The sequence below is a fragment of the Symphalangus syndactylus genome, chromosome 10 (assembly GCF_028878055.3).
Source record: "Symphalangus syndactylus isolate Jambi chromosome 10, NHGRI_mSymSyn1-v2.1_pri, whole genome shotgun sequence".
NCBI lineage: Eukaryota > Metazoa > Chordata > Mammalia > Primates > Hylobatidae > Symphalangus > Symphalangus syndactylus.
In genome coordinates this window covers 105,160,937-105,176,867 of record NC_072432.2, presented here as the reverse complement: position 1 = coordinate 105,176,867, position 15,931 = coordinate 105,160,937, and the positions used below count along the sequence as shown (strand labels likewise).

Sequence of the window (15,931 nt, the reverse complement as noted above, 5' to 3'; positions counted from 1 at the left end):
TGTCACAGATAAGGCTACAACTCCTTAGCCTGTGGGTGTAACTAGTGTCACGTGTAAATACAGAATCCTGAGTGACGGTGGCATGCATTGGCCCTGCCTTCTTCCTCACCAGCAGCCTCTCAGTGTGACATTGTCATGATAGCTACTGTAAGGCTGGCACAGGTTTCGGTTTTATTATGGTCATTCATGAGATTTTTAACGAGGGCTTACTATGCACCAAGCACTATGGGAATTCAAATATTAGAGCCAAAATTCTTGGACTCTGGGACCTGGAGGTCTAGAAGGGATGAAGTGTAAACAAATCCACGTATTGGTCCATCCCTGTTATGTGCCAAGCACTGTGCTGGGCACGTGATGGATGTCAACCGTAGGTCAAACAGGAAGGACTCACCAACAGGAAGTACAGTTACAAAGGCAGCTTTGGTTTGATACGACCCTCACCCAAGATCCCTTTCAACTTGCTCAGTGGGTGGTAGACGTTCTTCCCAGCCCTTGGGCGGAAACATGGAGGGTCCCATGATTTTTCTGATCACTTGCAGGAAACTAAAAATGTCACACTTGTTTTAAGCCACAAAACAGTCTCAACTCAGGAAATAGAATGTCCAGTTGATATATTATTCAACATATCAACCCTCACTTTCTCCCCTGCCCAGGTAGGGCCAAGCACCTAGCAAGGATGCTGAAGCCAGCTCCGTCTCTCTTTCCTGCTATTCTCCTCACTCCCACTTCCCTGTGGCTGTTTCTAGCCCAGTTGAAATCTAAGTAGGACAAAGGGAAGGGAAATGGAAGGGAAGGGAAGGGAAGGGAAGGGAAGGGAAGGGAAGGGAAGGGAAGGGAAGGGAAGGGAAATGGAAGGGAAGGGAAGAGAAGGGAAGGGAAATGGAAGGGAAATGGAAGGGAAGGGAAAGGGAAGGGAAGGGAAAGGGAAGGGAAGGGAAGGGAAATAGAAGGGAAGGGAAGGGAAGGGAAATGGAAGGGAAGGGAAGGGAAATAGAAGGGAAGGGAAGGGAAGGGAAGGGAAATAGAAGGGAAGGGAAGGGAAATAGAAGGGAAGGGAAGGGAAATAGAAGGGAAGGGAAGGGAAATAGAAGGGAAGGGAAGGGAAATGGAAGGGAAGGGAAATAGAAGGGATGGGAAGGGAAGGGAAGGGAAATAGAAGGGATGGGAAGGGAAGGGAAATGGGAAGGGAAGGGAAATAGAAGGGAAGGGAAGGGAAATAGAAGCGAAGGGAAGGGAAATAGAAGGGAAGGGAAGGGAAGGGAAATAAGGGAAGGGAAGGGAAGGGAAACAAAGAAGGGAAGGGAAATAAGGGAAGGGAAGGGAAATAAAGAAGGGAAGGGAAGGGAAATAAAGAAAGGAAAGGAAATAAGGGAAGGGAAGGGAAATAAAGAAGGGAAGGGAAGGGAAATAAAGAAGGGAAGACAAGGGAAGGCAAGGGAAGGGAAGGGAAGGGAAGGGAAGGGAAGGGAGGGGAGAGGAGGGGGGAGTGGAGGGGAGCAGGAAGGGGAGGGAGGAGGAGAGGGGGGAAGGGAGGAGAGGGGGGAGGGGAGGGGGAAGGGAGGGGAGGGGAGGGGGAGGGGAGGGGAGGGGAGGGGAGGGGGAGGGGAGAGGAGGGGGGAGGGGAGGGGAGGGGAGATGAGGGGGGAGGGGAGAGGAGGGGGAGGGGAGGGGAGGGGGAGGGGAGAGCAGATGGGAGGGGGGAGAGGAGGGGGAGGGGAGGGGGGAGGGGAGGGGGGAGGGGAGGGGGGAGGGGAGGGGGAGGGGAGAGCAGATGGGAGGGGGAGAGGAGGGGGGAGGGGAGGGGGGAGGGGGAGGGGAGGGGGAGGGGAGGGGAGGGCAGGGCAGGGCAGGGAAGGGAAGAAAAGGAAAGGGAAGGGAAGGGAAGGGAAAAAGCTCTTCCTTGTCAGATATTGTTTTAAGTTAGTGTCACAGCGTCTGGGTCCGGCTAACATTTAAGTCAGATTCTTTCTCTTGGGGACACTTTTCTGGATTCCTCTTAGACTCCCCTGTTGGAGCATCTGCAGGCACAAGCCCCTTCTTCAGTTGACCGCCTGTGACCCCTCCCCCCAAGTTTCTGCCCCTGCAGTATGGCCCACTGGCATGCCCTCACCCTCGCAGGCTGCCCTCCCAAATGACCCCTGCTGACGTGCCTGTCAAGGGCTCCACATCTCCCAAAGATGGAAGCACCTGTCAGGCATTGTAAGAGGAATGCAGTGACTTTGCAGTCATCTCAGCTCAGACAACTGAACATCCCTTTATATATACATCTCTTTTAATCATCTTGCAATCCAGGAAAGAAAGCTCCCTTATCCCCTTTCTACAAATAGGGAGACTTTTAGAGAATTACACAATCACTAAGTGAAAAGATGAAGTTTGAGCCCTGTCTCTCCAAGTGAAAGCCCACGATATTCCCATGAGTCCTTGCTGTTGGATTCCAAAAAGCAAAGGGTCCACTCTGGGGCCTGGGACAAGCCATCAAACTTCCACCTTGATTCTTCATCTTTCATGATTTCCAAGAGCTCTTCACATTCTAAAACTCTATAATAAAACTTCTGAGTTGAGGAAGCCTAGAAGCACGTGGCAGAGAATTCTGCGGAGGCCTCCCTCTTCTGCGTGGGAGGAAGTCCCCACAGCTCAGCTCTTCCTAAGAGCCCTCTGCCCTGACACCCTATGTGATATGGGCACGTGCCTCCAGCAAGTACAGGGCAGAGAGACAGAAACATCATTTAAGTGGTGCTGGCATTAAGTGGTGCTGGCATAGCCTCACGTCCAGTACTGAGTGGGAGATGGAAAGCATGCATGTGCTTCCTTTCCAGACAGGCTGACTCATTTCCCATGTGCCTCTCATGATGAGAGGAGTATGCATGCTGAGCATGGTGCTGGTGTTTCAAGTGAGGAAGTTTCCAGATACCATGCATGACTCCTGGTTTATGCCAATTATCTCATCATGGTTCAACCAAAGAAACACAATTCATTCAAATGCTGGAGAAAACTCCCAGCCATGCTGGTTTTATTGATTGTGGGTCTCCATCCAAGATGGCGCCCTTCTAAAGAATTTCCAAGGATCATTTTGACTGTGCAATTGCAATGTTCTCCTTAAACCTCTGTCACCATTGGCAGGACTTCAGTGCTTAGCAGCTCAAGGAACCCAGCATGTTCTCCATGGCTGTATCCTCTAGATCCTCACAACCTCCCTTTAGAATAAGCAGAACAGGTGTCATTACCTCCTTTTTACAGATAAAGAAACTGAAGCTCAGCAGTGATAAATGTGATGTCTGGTGAAAAGCAGAGCCAGGACTTGAACCTTGGTTTCCCAATGCAAGTCTAACACTTTGAGTCCTATACCTTCTTTTTGCTGATGTTCACACAAGATTGAGTGGGCATTTCCCTGCCCTTCCTAATCCTCTGCTTACCAGAATCCCACCTCCCTGCTCCTCAGCCAGCTTGGGGTTGGAGAATGGGGTGGCGTTTCAGGCAGTGTAAGGGTGAGGATTCTTTCATGATTCTTCCAATAGGACATCAGCCACGTCCATCCTGGCAACAACACACTAAACTGTCCATTATGTCCCACTGGAATCAATTGAAGTTATGTTTCTGCACAACAGAATATAGTTCCCTTTGTTACATTAGCCTGGGCCAAGGGGTAAAGCATATCTATCCCTTTACTGCCTGTAAGTGTCCCTTAGTTCCAGTGGAGATTAAGAAAACTGACATTTATTGAGCACACACTATATGCCAGAATTTGTTCTGAGGGTTTTGCACATCTTAAATCATTTAACCTCACAACAACCCTATGAGGCCATTCCTTGTATGATTCCTTTTTATAGATGAGGAAACTGATGCACAGCACCAGTTAAATAACTTTTCCAAGGTTCACAGGTTGAAGTGACAGAGACAAAACCTTTAACTTGGATAGTTGGATTCCAGAGTCTGTATGCTCGGGTCCACTCTCGACAGACTAAAGCTCAAGCTAGTGTGACCTTGAGGTTTTCCAGGAGGAAAAGCATGAGGCTGAGGAGAACACTTATGTTAGATTGGATTCCTGAGATGCAAAGCCCAAGCCTAGGATTCTCTTGTGGGCCACGTACTATAGAAGTGCTCCTGCAGAAACCCACAAGAGGCAGGGAGGCAGGACACGGAGGGAGGAGCAAGCAAGGGAGCCACCTCAGGGCTACCCCACCCCCAAGCCAGGGAGCTGGGCTTTCATGCCCCCAGCTGTCAGGCAGAGCTAGAAAGCCAGGCTCTGGGGCCCTAGGGCACTGCTCCACAAATGAGCCATAGGACCTGGCTGTGGGGAGTGAATGCACACAGAACGTGGGGACACAAAAAAATGGTTCCAAAGAAAAAAAAAAAGAGGATTGGTCAGAGCAGTGACAGTACCTGCCGCAGCAGCCACGCCTGGGATAGGAAAGGAGCACCTGTGATCTGCTCTAAGCCTCAACAGGTCCCACTCGAATTTCCGAGGAACTCAGATTCCTCTGATGCTGGCAAGTGCCCAGGAAACATCTTGTCAGAGGAAAGTCGGGATAACTGTCTGTGCAGGGCCACCTTCGGGTAAACACGCAGGGCCTGTTGGAGAGCCACCTGGATGACTGGGACTGCATCCACATGACCTCTGCAGTCACCCCGCCCACTGTTCCCTGAGGCCACACTTGCACACCGCCTGCCCTCGCTCTGACCTGCCTTCTCCATCAAACCTGTCCCAGCCAGTCTCTCCCTGTGTCTGTCAGGGACCCAAGATATATCAGCCACTGTGCTAGTTTTCTTTTCCAAGTTGATTTTATTTATGCGATCTCATTTTGTTCTTAATTATGAAATATTTTTAACACATAAAAAGGCACCTAATACTCAGCATTGTCAACTCACTGTTATTTGTTTAAAAACCTTTTTTTAAAACCTGAAATCAAAGATTTTAGATATAATTGAAACTACCCTTGTACTCTGTCCTGATTGAATTCCACCCCCACCCCCCAGAGGTCACTGCTGCCCTAAATTTGGTGCTTACCACTCCCATGAAAGTTTTACTACATATGTATAAAACCTTTCCTAGGACTATTTTGCATTATTTTAAACTTTGTGTTAAATTGTGTTATACTGTGTATTAGTCAGGGTTCTCCAGGGAAACATAACCATAGAATGTGTACAGAGAGAGATTTATTTTAGGGAATTGGCTCACACAGTTATGGAGGCTAGAAGTCCAAGATCAAAGTGTAAGCAGGTTGGGAGGCCCAAGGAAGAGCTGTGCTGCAGTTCAAGGCTGAAGGCTGTCTGCTGGTGGAATCCTATTTTCTCAGGGGACCTCAGTCTTTACTCTGTTAAATCCCACAACTGATTGGATGAGAACACCCACATTACGGAGTGCAGGCAACCTGCTTTACTCAAAGTCCACCAATGCCAATGTTAGTCTCATCCAAAAACACCTTCACAGAAACATCTAGATTGTTTGACCATCACATACTATTTCCATCTGCAACTTGCTTTCTTCACTTATTGTGTTTTTGAGATTTATCTATGTTGATAAATCTATCATTTCATTGTATATGAGGGGACTTCAAAATGTTCCTGCGAAAAAAATGGAATTAAGAGATAAAAATATAAAATGTAAACTTTTTCTTTTTTTTATTTTATTATACTTTAACTTTTAGGGTACATGTGCACAACGTGCAGGTTTGCTACATGTGTATCCATGTGCCATGTTGGTGTGCTGCACCCATTAACTTGTCATTTAGCATTAGGTATATCTCCTAATGCTATCCCTCCCCCCTCCCCCCACCCCACAATAGTCCCCCATGTGTGATGTTCCCCTTCCTGTGTCCATGAGTTCTCATTGTTCAATTCCCATCTATGAGTGAGAACATGTGGTGTTTGGTTTTTTGTCCTTGAGATAGTTTGCTGAGAATGATGGTTTCCAGTTTCATCCATGTCCCTACAAAGGACATGAACTCATCATTTTTTATGGCTGCATAGTATTCCATGGTGTATATATGCCACATTTTCTTAATCCAGTCTATCATTGTTGGACATTTAGGTTGGTTCCAAGTCTTTGCTATTGCGAATAGTGCCACTATAAACATACGTGTGCATGTGTCTTTATAGCAGCATGAATTATAATCCTTTGGGTATATACCCAGTAATAGGATGGCTGGGTCAAATGGTATTTCTAGTTCTAGATCCCTGAGGAATCGCCACACTGACTTCCACAATGGTTGAACTAGTTTACAGTCCCATCAACAGTGTAAAAGTGTTCCTATTTCTCCACATCCTCTCCAGCACCTGTTGTTTCCTGACATTTTAATGATGGCCATTCTAACTGGTGTGAGATGGTATCTCATTGTGGTTTTGATTTACATTTCTCTGATTTTCTTCTGCAATGCCGCTTGACCCCAGTACAAACTCGACAGTAGTTCCAAATAGCCAGAAAACGGCACTTTCAATTTTTCCATCCTACAAGATCTAAATAATTCTTGTCGTAAAATGGGCAAATGGTCTGAGATGCCTGACGTTCAGGCATTCTTTTACACATCGGTCCCTCTCTAGTCTCCGTTCCCAGTGCAACTCATATCAAATCTTCCTTCTTTCCCTCCCACCTGTCCCCTCAGTCCCAACCCCAAGCATCGATGAGTCTTTCTAATCTTCCTTTTCTACAGACCGTTTTAACCTCTCCCCTCCTCGCCAGGCTGAGCTAGGTCCCAATTCTTCCTCAGCCTCCGCTCCTCCACCCTATAATCCTTTTATCACCTCCCCTCCTCACACCTGGTCCGGCTTACAGTTTCATTCCGTGACTAGCCCTCCCCCACCTGCCCAGCAATTTACTCTTAAAAAGGTGGCTGGAGCTAAAGGCATAGTCGAGGTTAATGCTCCTTTTTCTTTATCCCAAATCAGATAGCGTTTAGACTCTTTTTCATCAAATATAAAAAACCCGGCCCAGGTCATGGCTCGTTCGGCAGCAACCCTGAGACACTTTACAGCCCTACACCCTAAAAGGTCAAAAGGCCATCTTATTCTTAATATACATTTTATTACCCAATCTGCTCCTGGCATTAAATAAAACTCCAAAAATTAAATTCCGGCCCTCAAACCCCACAACAGGATTTAATTAACCTCGCCTTCAAGGTGTACAATAATAGAAAAAAGTTGCAGTTCCTTGCCTCCACTGTGAGACAAACCCCAGCCACATCTCCAGCACACAAGAACTTCCAAACGCCTGAACCGCAGCAGCCAGGCGTTCCTCCAGAACTGCCTCCCCCAGGAGCTTGCTACAAGTGCCAGAAATCTGACCACCAGGCCAAGGAATGCCCGCAGCCCAGGATTCCTTCTAAGCTGTGTCCCATCTGTGCGGGACCCAACTGGAAATCAGACTGTTCAACTCACCTGGCAGCCACTCCCAGCGCCCCTGGAACTCTGGCCTAAGGCTCTCTGACTCCTTCTCGGCTTAGCGGCTGAAGACTGACGCTGCCCGATCGCCTCAGAAGCCCTGTAGAACATCACGGATGCCGAGCTTTAGGTAACTCTCACAGTGGAGAGTAAGTCCGTCCCCTTCCTAATCAATACGGAGGCTACCCACTCCACATTACCTTCCTTTCAAGGGCCTGTTTCCCTTGCCTCCGTAACTGTTGTGGGTATTGACAGCCAGGCTTCTAAACCTCTTAAAACTCCCCAACTCTGGTGCCAACTTAGACAATACTCTTTTAAGCACTCCTTTTTAGTTATCCCCACCTGCCCAGTTCCCTTATTAAGCCGAGACACTTTAACTAAATTATCTGCTTCCCTGACTATTCCTGGACTACAGCTGCATCTCATTGCCGCCCTTCTCCCCAACCCAAAGCCTCCTTCGCGTCTTCCTCTCGTATCCCCCCACCTTAACCCACAAGTATGGGACATCTCTACTCCTTCCCTGGCAACCGATCACATGCCCGTTACCATCCCATTAAAACCTAATCACCCTTACCCCGCTCAACATCAATATCCCATCCCACAGCACGCTATAAAAGGATTAAAGCCTGTTATCACTCGCCTGCTACAGCATGGGCTTCTAAAACCTATAAACGCTCCTTAAAATTCCCCCATTTTACCTGTCCAAAAACCAGACAAGTTTTACAGATTAGTTCAGGATCTGCGCCTTATCAACCAAATTGTTTTGCCTATCCACCCTGTGGTGCCCAACTGGTACACTCTTTCGTCCTCAATACCTTCCTCCACAACTCACTATTCCATTCTTGATCTTAAAGATGCTTTTTTCACTATTCCCCTGCACCCCTTGTCCCAGCCTCTCTTTGCTTTCACCTGGACTGACCCTGACACCCATCAGTCCCAGCAGCTTACCTGGGCTGTGCTGCCGCAAGGTTTCAGGGACAGCCCTCATTACTTCAGCCAAGCTCTTTCTCATGATTTACTTTCTTTCCACCCCTCCACTTCTCAACTTATTCAATATATTGATGATCTTCTTCTTTTTTGCCCCTCCTTTGAACCTTCTCAACAAGACACACTTCTGCTCCTTCAGCATTTATTCTCCAAAGGATATTGGGTATCCCCCTCCAAAGCTCAAATTTCTTCTCCATCGGTTACCTACCTCGGCATAATTCTTCATAAAAACACACGTGCTCTCCCTGCCGATCGTGTCCGACTAATCTCTCAAACCCCAGCACCTTTTACAAAACAACAACTCCTTTCCTTCCTAGGCATGGTTAGTGCGGTCAGAATTCTTACACAAGAGCCAGGACCGCACCCTGTAGCCTTTCTGTCCAAACAACTTGACCTTACTGTTTTAGCCTAACCCTCATGTCTGCGTGCAGCAGCTGCTGCTGCTTTAATACTTTTAGAGGCCCTCAAAATCACAAACTATGCTCAACTCACTCTCTACATTTCTCATAACTTCCAAAATCTATTTTCTTCCTCATACCTGACCCATACACTTTCTGCTCCCCGGCTCCTTCAGCTGTACTCACTCTTTGTTAAGTCCCACAATTACCATTCTTCCTGGCCTGGACTTCAATCCGGCCTCCCACATTATTCCTGATACCACACCTGACCCCCATGACTATCTCTCTGATCCACCTGACATTCACCCCATTTCCCCATATTTCCTTCTTCCCTGTTCCTCACCCTAATCACACTTAGTTTACTGATGGCAGTTCCACCAGGCCTAATCGCCACACACCAGCAAAGGCAGGCTATGCTATACTACAAGCCACTAGCCCGCCTCTTAGAACCTCCCATTTCCTTTCCATCATGGAAATCTATCCTCAAGGAAATAATTTCTCAGTGTTCCATCTGCTGTTCTACTACTCCTCAGGGATTATTCAGGCCCCCTCCCTTCCCTACACATCAAGCTCGAGGATTTGCCCCCACCCAGGACTGGCAAATTAGCTTTACTCAACATGCCCCGAGTCAGATAACTAAAATATCTCTTAGTCTAGGCAGACACTTTCACTGGATAGGTAGAATCCTTTCCTACGGGGTCTGAGAAGGCCACCGCAGTCATTTCTTCCCTTCTGTCAGACATAATTCCTCAGTTTAGCCTTCCCACCTCTATACAGTCTGATAACAGTCCAGCCTTTATTAGTCAAATCAGCCAAACATTTTTTCAGGCTCTTAGTATTCAGTGACAGACTAACGGTCTGTTAAAAACACATCTCACCAAGCTCAGCCACCAACTTAAACAGGACTGGACAATACTTTTACCACTTTTGCTTCTCAGAATTCAGGCCTGTCCTTGGAATGCTACAAGGTACAGCCCATTTAAGCTCCTTTTTATTAGGCCCCAGTCTCATTCCAGACACCAGACCAACTTAGACTGTGCCCCAAAAAACTTGTCATCCCTACTATTTTCTGTCTAGTCATACTCCTATTCACCGTTCTCAACTACTCACACATGCCCTGCTCTTGTTTACACTGCCGGTTTACACTGTTTCTCCAAGCCATCACAGCTGATATCTCTTGGTGCTATCCCCAAACCACCACTCTAAACTCTTGAAGTAAATAAATAATCTTTGCTGGCAGGACTATGCTGAATCTCCTTAGGCACTCTCGAATCAGATGTCCTGGGTCCTCCCAATTCTTAGACCTTTTATACCTGTTTTTCTCCTTCTCTTATTCCATTTAGTTTTTCAATTCATACAAAACCGTATCCAGCCCATCACCAATAATTCTACACGACAAATGTTTCTTCTAACATCCCCACAATATCACCCCTTACCACAAAATCTTCCTTCAGCTTAATCTCTCCCACTCTAGGTTCCCACGCCACCCCTAATCCCGCTTGAAGCAGCCTTGAGAAACATCTCACATTCTCTCTCTCCATACCACCCCCCAAAAATTTTCGCCGCCCCAACACTTCAACACTATTTTGTTTTATTTTTCTTATTAATATAAGAAGGCAGGAATGTCAGGCCTCTGAGCCCAAGCCAAGCCATCGCATCCCCTGCGACTTGCACGTATACACCCAGGTGTCCTGAAGTAACTGAAGAATCACAAAAGAAGTGAAAATGCCCTGCCCCGCCTTAATTGATGACATTCTACCACAAAAGAAGTGTAAATGGCCGGTCCTTGCCTTAAGTGATGATGTTACCTTGTGAAAGTCCTTTTCCTGGCTCATCCTGGCTCAAAAAGCTCCCTCACTGAGCACCTTGCGACCCCCACTCCTGCCCGCCAGAGAACAAACCCCTTTTGACTGCAATTTTCCTTTACCTACCCAAATCTTATCCAACGGCCCCACCCCTATCTCCCTTCGCTGACTGTTTTCAGACTCAGCCCGCCTGCACCCAGGTGAAATAAACAGCTCCATCAAGTTCAAGACACTTTTGTAAGCAATGATACCAGCCATTTAGTTCATCCCTAAAGAACTGAGAGCCTTGGGAATTTAGCAATGTTAGTGCAGTCTTTTCACATTATTAACTGAAGAAAAATGAGTGCCCTTTAAAGATTTTTTTAAGATTAGGAAACAAAAAGCAGCCAGAAGGAGCCAAATCAGGACTGTAAGGTGGACGCCTAATGATTTTCCACTGAAACTCTTGCAAAATTGCCATTATTCAATAAGAGGAATGGGCAGGAGCATTTGTCATGATGGAGAAGGCCTCTTTAATGAAGCTTTCTCAGGTGTTTTTCTGCTAATGCTTTAGCTAACTCTCAAAACACTCTTATAATAAGCAGATGTTGCCATTTTTTGCCCTCCAGAAAGTCAACAAGCAAAATGCCCTGAGCATCACAAACTGTTGCCATGACCTTTGCTCTTGACCTGTCTCCCTTTGCTATGACTGGACCCCTTCCACCATTTGCTAGCCATTTCTTTGATTGTGCTTTGTCTTCAGGATTGTACTTGTAAAGCTATGTTTCATCTCGTTACAATTCCTTGAAGAAATGCTTCAGAATCTTGGTCTCGCATGTTTAAAATTTCCATTGAAAACTCTGCTCTTGTCTGCAGCTGAGCTGGGCAAAACAGTGTTGGCACCCATTGAGTGGAAAGTTTGCTTAACTTTAATTTTTCAGTCAGAATTGTGTAAGCTGAACCAATGGATGTGTCTATGGTGTCAGCTATTCTTTCTGCGATCAATAATTGGTCCTCTTCAATTAGGGAATGTACAAGATGAATTTTTCCCTTGCAAATTGTCTGCTGCTGTGGCCTTCATCTTCAACATCATTTTATTCTTTCTTAAACGAATTATCCATTTGTAAACTGCTGATTTCTTTAGGGTGTTGTCCCCATAAACTTTTCATAAATCTCCCATGATTTCATTATTTTTCTACCCAAGCTTCACCACAAATTTGATGTCTCTTGCTTTAATTTTTTCAGAATTCATGTTGCTATGATAGGGGCTCTTTTCAAACTGATGTCTTATACTTCTTAGTGCCTCTTATATCTGATTCTGAACTATTCTGTTCAGATATAAGAACTTAGTATGAGTTTATTTTGGTGCAAAAGAAATTGAAATGTAGGCTGGGCATGGTGGCTCATGTCTGTAATCTCAGCAATTTTGGAGGCTGAGGCAGGTGGATCACTTGAGGCCATTGCTACTAAAAATACAAAAAATTAGCTGGGCACAGTGTCGTGTGCCTGTAGTCCCAGCCACTGGGTAGACTAAGGCACAAGAATACCTTGAACCCAGGAGGCGGAGCTTGCAGTGAGCCGAGATCTCTTCGCTGCACTCCAGCCAGGGTGACAGAGAGAGACTCTGTCTCAAAAAAAAAAAAAAAAAACCTATGTATTATTTTTTCATAATACACATTTTTTCCATGAATTTATTGAAGGTTCCTTGTCTATATAATAGGTTTTGACTTTTTCTGTTGATAGGCATAGGTTGCTTCCAATTTTTCTATCACAAACGAGAGAGCTTATTAAGCTCTCTCTAGCGAGGAACTGCCATGGCATACATAATACATAGCAAGTGCTTAAAAAGCATTTGGGTTTGACTGGTTTGGCTTACTATGCACCTGGTACTGTCAAGACAAAGCAGCTCAATTTTATTTTTTATTATTATACTTTAAGTTCTAGGGTACCTGTGCACAACGTGCAGGTTTGTTACATATATACACATGTGCCATGTTGGTGTGCTGCACCCATTAACTTGTCATTTACATTAGATATATCTCCTAATGCTATCCCTCCCCCCCTTCCCCCCATCCCATGACAGGCCCCGGTGTGTGATGTTCCCCATCCTGTGTCCAAGAGTCCTCATTGTTCAGTTCCCAACTATGTGTGAGAACATGTGGTATTTGGTTTTCTGTCCTTGCGATAGTTTGCTGAGAATGATGGTTTCCAGCTTCATCCATGTCCCTACAAAGGACATGAACTCATCCTTTTTATGGCTGCATAGTATTCCATAGTGTATATGTGCCACATTTTCTTAATCCAGTCTATCATTGGTGGACATTTGGGTTGGTTCCAAGTCTTTGCTATTGTAAATAGTGCTGCAATAAACATACGTGTGCATGTGTCTTTATAGCAGCATGATTTATAATCCTTTGGGTATATACCCAGTAATGGGATGGCTGGGTCAAATGGTATTTCTAGTTCTAGATCCTTGAGGAATTGCCACACTGTCTTCCATAATGGTTGAACTAGGCAAAGCAGCTCAATTTTATAAGAAAAGGAACTGAGGGCTGGGCACAGTGGTTCACACCTGTAATCCCAGCACTTTGGGAGGCCAAGGCAGCAGATCACCTGAGGTTGGAAGTTCAAGACCAGCCTGACCAACATGGAGAAACCCCGTCTCTACTAAAAATACAACATTAGCCGGGCATGGTGGCACATACCTGTAATCACCGCTACTCAGGAGGCTGAGGCAGGAGAATTGCTCTAACCCAGGAGGTGGACGTTGCAGCAAGCCGAGATCACACCATTGCACTCCAGCCTGGGCAACAAGAGTGAAACTCAGTCTCAAAAAACAAAACAAACAAACAAACAAAAACCACAAAAAATGAAAACAAACGAAAGGAGGGAAGGAGGGAAGGAAGGAAGGAAGGAAGGAAGGAAGGAAGGAAGGAAGGAAGGAAGGAAAAGAAAAAAGAAAGAAAAGAAAGAAGAAAGAAAGAAAAGAAAGAGAAAAAGAAAGAAAGAAAAGAGAAAGAAAGAAAGAAAGAAAGAAAGAAAAAGAAAGAAAGAAAGAAAGAAAGAAAGAAAGAAAGAAAGAAAGAAAGAAAGAAAGAAAGAAAGGAAGGAACTGAGCTATTTAACATTAGAACCATGATTCAAACATGTGGGTAGTGCAAGATGGCTGATCATGGGTTTTGCAGGCCTGCCCTGGAGAGGGAGCACTGTGAAAAATATAATCAAATAGCTGGCATTATTCTGCAGGCCTGAGAATGCTCAGTGGGGAAGTAAAACAACGATTTGGCTACCCGCCCATAGCTTCTGACAGCCAGGGGCACCTACATCGTAATTCTTAGCAGAAAGGACCTGTATTTCACAGAAGCGTCAGCGGAGTAGCATAGTCATTAAACTGATTTTTTGTCTTCCGTTTTGAACTTAGAAAATAAAACATCTGAGATTATAAGAGAGAAACTGTGAGTATGAGGAGGAAACTGTCTATAGTTGATACAAGAAATAGAGCTCTATTATTTAAAGTGATCAAAACAGCCAGTAAAGGGAAAGGGAGGTGGAGGGTAAGTTAAATATTCATTTGTCAGCTAGAAGTCAGTAAATGATGTCTGTGGCTCATAACTTGAGCAATCAAGAAATATGTGGGCAGGCTCTGGACAAAAGAAACAGTGAGGCCAGGCACGGTGGCTCATGCCTTTAATCCCAGCACTTTGGGAGGCCGAGGCAGGTGGATCACCTGAGGTTGGGAGTTCGAGACCAGCCTGGCCAACATGGTGAAACTCCATCTCTACTAAAAATACAAAATTTCAAAAATTAGCCAGGTGTGGTGGCTCATGCCTTTAATCCCAGCTACTCAGGAGGCTGAGGCAGGAGAATCTCTGGAACCTGGGAGGCAGAGGTTGCAGTGAGCCGAGATCACACCACTGCACTCCAGCCTGGGTGGCGGAGTGGGACTCCATCTCAGAAACAAAATAAAAAAAGAAAAAAGAACAGGTGGAAGTGCTGACAGCAGGGTGTGGGGAGAGGAAAGTGTGGGGCAGGGAAATGTTGGTCTCTAGAAGGTCTTTAGTGCTGTTTAACTTTTTAAATCAGGTGATAATTAAATTATCACTTGAATAATTTTAAAATTAAAATAGAAGAACTACAAAATACAGCAAGCACTACTGAAATATTTACAGATATTCCAAGTAATATATGCATAATAGCCTCCCAGATGGGGTGGAAGCTGGTAGGTAGAGATTGTAAAATTTAGCCATGATACTTCAATTGCTGAAGTGGAGGGATGGGGGGGTCATTATTCTAGACTCTTTCTACCTTTATATATAGTTATACATAGTTGAAATTTCCCATAGTTAAAAGGATATTTTTTAAAACAAGCACAGTCTGTGAGGTCAGACAGGTGTGAGTTAAGTTCTAGCTGAGCCACTTAGCAATGTGGGCAAGTTACTTAAACTCTCTGAGCCTGAGTTTCCTCATCACATAATGGAAATAACTGCTGTTCACCCACTTTGTGTGACCACTCACATCGGATGTAGGGATGAAATGAGATTATGCCTGTGAAGGGCTGACTGTGGCATAAGTGTAGTAAGTGCTTCAAAAAATATTTTGGTTTGGTCTGTTTTGTTGCTTCTATGTGGGGGTTTTATAAAGAAGGTTTGGCTCTAAAATGTGAATTCTGCTTCTCAGGCATCTTATATTTGTTCTGTACCTCTGATTATTTTCTGCCTTATGTGTTTGCTGTTGTTTAGTGTTATATTTCTCTCCTCAGCTAGCTTGCTTAGTCTATTCTGTTAACAAACATTTATTGAGCACCTATGTACCAGGCACTGAACTGGATGCTAAGGAGTCAGAGATGAGAGACTGTCCCTGATCCAAGGACACACAAATCAGTGATGGAGAAAGGCAGGAAAAGATCAGAATAACATGCAGCATGACAACTGCAGAGATTGATATACCACAGTAGGTATGGGGAGTACTGAGGATACCTAGCACAACCTGAGCCAGGTTTTGAAGGATGGATAGGAGTTCACCAGACAAAGGAAAGTAGGAGGCAGTCTGCCGTGACATGCAGAGGTAGCAGCAGGAGTCAAGGTCTGGAAGCCAGAAAGGCCTGAGTCTGTTCAGAAAAATAACTCAGTTCATGGTTGGGGAGTGAAGGAAAAATAAAACTAGACTGAAGAGCAAGGTCCGAATTGTGCCCCAGGCTACAGACTTCATAGGACAAGGGGACATGGGAAGGTTCATTCCGGAGCACAACTTCAAATAAAACATGAGTTCAAAACATGAGTTCCAATCTGCATCTGAGTAAGTTCATTCCAGTAGAAAGGGGGAGGGTGAGAGGTTAGAAAGCAGAGACAGAGAGAGAGAGAAAGCAATGTCACAGAGGGTGTATAAGTC

The 15,931-nt window shown here is 45.4% G+C and overlaps 1 protein-coding gene and 1 long non-coding RNA gene across 2 annotated transcripts in view; one reads left to right on the top strand and one right to left on the bottom strand.

Moving 5' to 3' along the window:
* Window positions 1–15,931, top strand: part of BFSP2 (beaded filament structural protein 2) — a 76,045-nt gene that overhangs the window by 25,279 nt on the left and 34,835 nt on the right. The gene's annotated exons all lie outside the window — the stretch shown is intronic.
* The window catches only part of LOC129491299 (uncharacterized), a 35,621-nt gene continuing 21,940 nt past the window's right edge, over window positions 2,251–15,931 (bottom strand). The window contains exons 5-7 of the long non-coding RNA XR_008660502.2: window positions 13,249–13,346; window positions 7,372–7,474; window positions 2,251–3,194 (exon numbers count right to left, since the gene is read on the bottom strand). This is a non-coding gene — a long non-coding RNA (uncharacterized lncRNA). The remainder of the gene's footprint in view (window positions 3,195–7,371; window positions 7,475–13,248; window positions 13,347–15,931) is intronic.